At 42.9% G+C, this 7,892-nt stretch overlaps 1 pseudogene; it reads right to left on the bottom strand.

Moving 5' to 3' along the window:
• Positions 1–3,843: 3,843 nt before the first annotated feature.
• LOC111231800 lies at positions 3,844–7,649 on the bottom strand (annotated as a pseudogene).
• Between the last annotated feature and the right edge of the window lie 243 nt (positions 7,650–7,892).

Raw genomic sequence — 7,892 nt, 5'->3', positions numbered from 1 at the left:
CAAATTGTGATTGTTCTACAAGACCTGTGGCCCTGAAGGTAGAGCAGGTCATCCACTAATCAGAAGGTGAGTGGTCTGATCTCCTGTTCCTCCAGTCCGCATATCAAAGTGTCTTTGGGTAAGAAAGAACTCCAAATTGCCTCTAATGCTGTTCCATCAGTGTGTGAGAGTGTGTGTATGGTAGAAACCACTGTATGAATGTGTGTGTGTGAATGGCTGAATGTGGCCTGTAGTGTGACACTTTGAGTGGTCAATAGGACTAGAAAAGCTTTATATAACTGCAGTCCATTTACCTGAACTGAACTGAGAGAGTTTTCTATATCCTCACTCTGGATTTTGTTTATCCATCACTGACATTATGTATGTGATGATGTGTCTTTAGGTTTGACGCATCAGTCAGTCAGGTTCTGTGCAGAATTTGAAAACTTCCACCACCACCCCCACTGGGAGTCTCTTGAAGGACTCTGAAATCGGCAGCAATCCATGTTGCTGACCCTGGGATGAACAGAAACAGACTGATTGAAGTGAAGAGGCTGCAAGAACATAGTAAACGGGAGAGTTATGACAAATGCTGATTATGTTGAGGTTAATCATGAGTGAATGTCACAGTAGGAGAGGGGGGGGGCATCACCTCCAGGACCTGGACTGGTAGATACATGTGGAAGTGATCAGGGAGCAGCTCTGGACTGGGGAACGCGACAGGATCAATGTCACCATCTGTGTGTGTGTGTGTGCGTGTGTGAGAAGAGTCAAGTTAGCATGGAGTGATGCTTCACTGGCTTTTTGGGGTTTGGTTTTGTCTTGTGTTCATTCCTTCATTTATATATATTTCACTTTACACTCATGCACTGCATACACAACTGATGTTACTGATAGTTCAAATTAGTTAAATCTTTTTTCTTCCTTTGAACCAGGTTGTTTGGTTGTTTTTGCACTTTGGCCTCACCTGTAACTGTAACTGTAAAACTAAACTGAGTGTACTTAGACAGTTAAACTGGTACATTAGTTAATCTTCTGTTTAGTCCTCTGTTGTAGATTCCCTCTGAAGCATTATTACACTATACTAAACAACAGCTGCTGACCATTTAAAAATTGAAATTGGAGCCAATCATCTGAACGAGTCCATGAAAAACATTCTCCAAGCTGATTTGGTTGAAGAGGGGAAAAGGAAGCACTGTGTGTGACAAATCTAACATTTAAAAAACAGAGCACAAAGAGCTTTTAATGTTACAGGTGCAGCATGAAAAACTCATACAGCAAAGGGAATTAGAAATTGAAGTAATGAAACTAAAGCAGAGCAGGGAAAATTGAAGATAACAACATAAACTAAACCATGGTCAAGGCAGATAGAATATCTAGTGAGTTGATTGACAACAGCACAGCTGCAGGTACATCTTCTGTTCCTCAATTTGACATTGACAGTAATTTGAAGTTTCTGCCAAAATTTTATGAATAAGACCCAGACACAGTCTTTTATATGTTTGAGCAGATTCCAGATTCCAGGAATTGGCCTGATCAGGTTCGTACCTTAATCCTACAGTCTGTCTTTAATGGTAAAGTCCATATGCAGCTTTAACATCTGAAGAATGTAAAGACTATGGTAAGAGAAAAGCAGCAGTCTAGAGGAACTATGAATTGGTTTCAGAGGATTATAGACAAAGTTTTAGAGCCTGGAAAATATCTGACAGGCAAACGTGGAATTTCCTGAGGATTTGGTATCAGTTTAATCATTGGTATTCCGTATCCAGTGTTGGTACATTTGAAGAACTGTGCAACTTTAAACAATCTGTACCTACCTACCAGAGAATGGATTGAGCCATCTTCTGCTTCTTGGTGATCTCCATGTTTTCTTGTTAAAAAGGCAGAACATCAATTTTAAGCTTTGTATTGATTTGCAAAGTTAATACAGTTAAAAAAAACAGATTTCTGTCTTTTACCCATGATGGGAGATTTCACAGATAAAGTTCAGGCAACTCAGGCTTATAGGCAGGTTCCTCTCTCTAAAAGATTGAGAGAGATTTTTTCTTTCATCAGCCTTCTAGTCTCTATCCCTATACTTAGGGGTGTAGTGATTCTCCAAATCAGTGGTTCAGTTCAGATCAGTCCTTGATGTTTGAGCCATGGTTTGTTTAATTGGGGGGTTGGGAGATGCCCAAACCATTCCCACACTGCCCAGGGGACTGCATTAACAGGGTTGTTAAGGTTATTAACAATCACGTGACACATACAGTTGGAAGACAATAAAATTGGTGTAATGTGTAATATTACAAAATCTACAACCTGCCCTAACTAGAATGATAATTTCCCAATTTACTGGTATAGAAGCCAAATTTGGTTTTTGGAGCTGAATATTATTTATTGTTATTTAATTTTTATATTGAGTCATACTGACACACCTCTTAACAGTTATGTAGCTCTACAGGCATTAAATTAATGGAGAAGTTATTTTTAATACCTGCAGAGCTATATCCATGTCCAATCAAAGCCTCGCTGACACAAGTAGTGGTAGGGGCAGAAAGGAGCCGCTTGGTTCTATATTCTCCACACGAGATCGTGGAGGTTTGTATCACAGTTTTGCTCTTGGTTTCAGAACTGTTACACCCTTTTCTGTTACACATTTCAGAGGTTGATGAATGAGGGGGTATCTGGTTAGCATAGATGTATTGTTTTAGATGATGCAATCATCTATAGTCATTTCAACTTTGCTGAATGTAAGTTTTCAGAGCCACTGTCACATATCTTGGAAAAGTGGTGGGGCAAAGTGAAGTGTGGCCAGTGGATGCAAAGGATATATAACAGGCCTTTTCAATCCCCTCTACTAAAAGAGGGGAATACGCTATTGTGGTTCCCCTCACTAACCATTTTAAAGCTGAGGCTTCTGACAAGGTGGAACCCCTGTTGTTCTCAGCACAAGGACTGGCTGCTCCTCAGTCAGGGGAACTAGTCCATTTCCAGATTGATGCCAGTAATGTTGGTGCTGTGCTGTTTTATTACAAACAGATGTACATAGTGTGGCTCAGCCAAACAGCTACCTTAGTTTAAGTTTTATCAGTGAAACAATTGTGTGATAAAGAAGGACGCACCCCCCTTGTTTGGGAGGTGCAAGAGCCTTGTTGGTTCAATTGTCGATTTTGTAGTTTATATGGATCACAACTAACCGATGTCATGGGCTCATGATAACCTGTTTGCTTATGCCCTGTCTCATCATGTTTTCTGGTCTACATTCCTTCTGTGTGGGGCAGGAAGAAGTAGTAACAAAGTATAAGGCCTGTTAGTTGTGTCTTGGGTTTGTGTTGATTGAGGGTGTATGATTAAAGATACATGTGTGCATATGTACATACGTGCTGGGACACATCATCAGTGATGTTTCTGAGGTCATTAGGTGTTTCGGGCCTTTCAACGTCATACACCCTCACTCAGGCAACCCAGCAGGAGTTGATCAGGCTCTGTTTTGTGTCCCAGCAGCATTAGCCCACATGTAACTCCCCCTTAGCCACAGCCATCTGGAGGCTCTCTCGGCAGCTTCCATGGTCGACTTGATGGCTTTTCTTTTATCAACCCTGGTGATACCAAGAGCACTATCTGCTTTATGAGGAGCACCTGCCTTGAACAAGCTGAAGATAGTACCATGTTTGGCCTCAGTGTGATTGCCACGACATGGTCCGGGAACTTCAGCTGCCTCCCCAAGTCAACTCGCAGATCCCAGGTTGATCTCCTGGTAGGGGCTGCACCTGCTGCTGCTCACCAGCTCTGACCAATCTTCTTCTGGTCACGAATATGTTTGTTCTTAGCCATGGCCTTCCAGATGGCCTCTGCCATGGTCTTAAGCTGGGATTCTGCCTGTCAGATGTTAGAGATCCTCTTCTCCAGTGCACCATCCCACCTAATACATGCTCCCTGCTGCCGCAGGCCCACCATCCTGCTGGTCTGTTCCTCCTCGATACCTGCCTGCAACTCCTCCAGGACAGAATGGCGTCTGTCCTTGCCATTGGTCTTATCATATTGAGGTTGTGGGATGGATCCCAACCCTGCCTGTCCATCTGCCACCGTGCCCACCATAGCCCTGTGTCTCAGACAAGACTCTGCTGCTTCCAGGCCATCTTGGCCTCTCCACTTCCTGCCTGTCCGCACAACAATGCCTACTGCTGCCACTCTGGGGTCCTTGGAGTCCTGATAGAGTAGTGCATCTCTTATGCAAGTGACCATGAACTCCCCATCAACACTGCTGAAAGGGAGCTGGAGTTTATTGATCCTCCCATAGGGTGCTGCACTGCTAAGACTATGCGTCAGACCCAGCCATCTGCAGAGGTTGTTGCTGATCTTCCTCTTCATGGTCTCCACTGTTGAAAGAGTTACCTCATACAACAGCAGAGGCTAGAGGACTAGAGGTAAGATGCTGTGCTGATAGATCCAAGCCTTGAACCTGCCAGGTAATCCAGACTTGTCTACCTTGGTGAGCCAAGATTCCAGCTCCTTGATGGTTGGTGATTGCTACTATATCCCTGAGGCTACAATCAAATACCTTGCCCAGGCTCTTAATTGGTTTCTCAGTGATGGATGGGATTGCAGTGCTGTCCACAAAGAAGTAGAACTTGTCCACCACCTTTTCCCTCTTCAATACCATTGACCTGGATCTGACAGGCTTGGAGTGCATCCTTGCCCAGACCGTGAGTTGCTCTAGGTCCTAGTATCCATATACCTCCAGGCACTGATGATTTGGTGACATCGAGATTGTCCATGAAGGCTTTGATGGGGGCTGCTGAATGCCAGACTTGGACAGGGGGCCTCGGCACTCATTCTCTGCTATCTTGACCAACATGCTCATAGCAAGGGTGAAGAGAATAACAGAGATGGTACACCCAGTTATGGTCCCCTTCTTGAGCGAATGTCAGTCTGATGTTATGTCCCCAGAAGTGACTCTGAGCCTGAAGTTCCCATAGTAGTACACCACATGGTGGTGGGCCAGGGTAGCTTTGACGAGTTTATGGGGAATTGAGCCGTATGCATTGGCAAGGTCAAGCCAAAACACAATGAGGTCTCCCTTCCCTTCTGGGGCTTCCTTGATCAACTGAGTATATATACTAAACCTTAATGTTGAGAACTAGATAGATTTTTTACTTTGAAATTCAAATGTTTTGACAGATTCTTAAATGGTTTGACCTTGGTAATGTTTTAGAATATTTTTCATATTATATGATGCCCTTCTTAACTTCCTGTTTTTCCTTTTTTGAGAGTGAAGTAGGAAGTATCTCTGTATGATGACAAACACTTGTACTGGCTGTTCATCAGTCAGTCTCTCTTCCTCTCTGGGTATGTGGTTTGTTTGTGTTCAGTTTTGTCTTGTGTTGATTTTCTGAAATGACTTTGAGATAAAAGACTTTGTTTTCATCATTTGTACAGTATGCATGTATATTTATCTGAAGTATAAGCAAGTCAAATACAAGCGGGTTGACACCAGTTTCTCATGGCTTTCAATGTGTACGTATAAGCGGATGAAAAATACAGGTTCCGGATCAACTAATGAGTTTGTGCACTTTTTCTCCTTGGTTCAGTTTCTTTTCACACAGAGAAAAATCCACATGAACCAAAATGCATCACCACAAACTACATGAGAACATTCGCTCCACTTATTGGTCAGATGTGTCTGGGCTGCTACAGTTTGCATACAGTGCTGCATCCCAGAATGCAAAGCAAAAGTGGCTACAAGAGCCTTTTATCTCAAACCTAGGTACTGAGTTCCAAAGTCGCTCCAAAGTTTGTTTGAGACTGGACCAAGACCGTCTCGGTGCAGTTATATTGGTACAATTACTGTGTTCACACCTGCCAAATGACACCAAGGTGAGAAAACAAGCTAAACTAACCAGACTGAAAAGGTGAACTGTAACTACAGCTGTGAATTAAATGTATTGGTCTGCACATTAAAACACAAGGCTCCAAGAGCCATTTAACTATTTACTGAGTGAGGGAAGTTGGTCAATGAATGGGTGAATGGTTGGATGATTTTCTATATCATATTATGTAGTCACTATATTACCATGCATACCGTAATGAAAATAATAAAGAATAATTAGTTAGCATACATTATTAGTGCTTACAGAAGACATAAGTAAATCCAGGATAGAACATTATACAACTACAGTCTCCTCAAAATGAAAACAATTTGCTTCAATTACAGGGTTATATTTATCTCAAAAGAAATATACTAAGTAGCTCCAACACAATATATGATCTGCCTCAAAGGTAAATATCAAACAGCTTCAAACAATATTTCAGGATGTGTTAAGAGGTAAAATACACTCACAAATTAGGGTTCATACCATGTAAACATAATTTAAGAGAAATAAACAATTGGTAATCTCAAACAATGGCAAATCAGTTTAAACAACTTACTTGTATGCAGCAAAAGGATTTGGAAAGAACACACACAGTACTCATATAACCTCCTCTACCTAATCTCTTCTCCTGTGCTCTGACAGGTGAATCTCTCCACCCACAGAGTCTCACAGAATTGTCAGTAAAGCTTGAGATTCTTGAACACATCCACATCACCAAGATAAATTTAGAGGCTCATTGATGTGTGTCTACTGCAGTGCGGTAAATTCAATGAGAGGCATAGAGAGGAGTAACTGTGGAGGGAAAGCCCGACCTCATGCTTGCAGGGCAGTACTGGCAACTCTCTTCAATGATAGTTTGTCCAAAAAGTTGCTAGATTTGTCGCTCTGTGCTCTTCTGAAGAAAAGGTCACTAAAGGCACTTATTTGGAGGTTAAGTTAAAAGCATGTGGACAACCCCCAATGACACAATAGAAACTTTTTGTGCCAATTCATGGCAGAAGAGCAACAACCAAAGGAGAAACTTAAACACTCAGCCAGCCAACCAACAGTGTAGCTACATCACTCAGTCCCACGGCATTCAGCCAACCAATGGTGTAACTTCATCACTCAGTCAGTCAGTGACATTTGTGTTTGCAGGGCTGGCCCTGCTGCTGCACACAAGCCAAAACCATAAACCAAAAACTAAAGATTTATATCTTCAGAACCAGGCTCCACATTATCATGCATTCATTTGTTAATTTTCTCCATTCACCCACACTCACCTGCATGCACACATCTCTACATACACACATGCACATACACATTTGAATACGAAAAAAATCTTTGACGTATAAACATGGACACACGAACCCACACACACATACACACACACACACACACACACACACACACACACACACACACACACACACACACACACACAAGTATGCACATGGGAAAATGCTCTGCCCTGGCTTGGATCCATAATGACCCACTATGACATATTCAAACCTCAGCCCCCCTATTCTCCCCACCCCCACTATGGTGACGTGTGTGTTGCAGGAATCCCCTCTTGGCTCTCGTTCACATCTTTAGCCAGCCGTTAGCTGTGGTCTGGCAGCAGGACCCTGTGACATTTCTTCCTTGTCAGAGCTGTTGCGCCATAACAAGCTGAGCAATGGATTTACTGCCAGAGTCTCTTTGTAGGCCAGCCAGGCTAATGGAGAGGAGGCCAGCACTGGAAAATACCCTGAGTTCTGCTGGAAAAGCCTCCTTGGAAACGCCTGCGACTCTCCAGGGATTGGAGAAGCCGAGAGGGCGCCCGGCCTGGCTCATGTTACGTGCTGGTTTATGTGTAAAATGTGTGGCTGAGTTTATGCATGTTATGAATGTCTGTGTGGTTCCTGAGAGAGGATGTGAGCTCGGGAGAGAAATTAAGTATGTGTCAAACTCCTCTCTCTGTGTTTGGGCCTTGTTCCCCCTGGCAACAGTGAAAACATGCATACTTTTTTTGCTTAAAAAGTCCTTTCAGTACGTCTTCTTCACATGCTGGGCAGAAGAGCTGTGTGTGTGAGTGAA

Source organism: Seriola dumerili, unplaced genomic scaffold (assembly GCF_002260705.1).
Source record: "Seriola dumerili isolate Sdu_G_001 unplaced genomic scaffold, Sdu_1.0 BDQW01000319.1, whole genome shotgun sequence".
Lineage (NCBI taxonomy): Eukaryota > Metazoa > Chordata > Actinopteri > Carangiformes > Carangidae > Seriola > Seriola dumerili.
The sequence above is the reverse complement of the archived record's forward strand: the minus strand, read 5'-3'. Positions and strand labels throughout refer to the sequence as shown.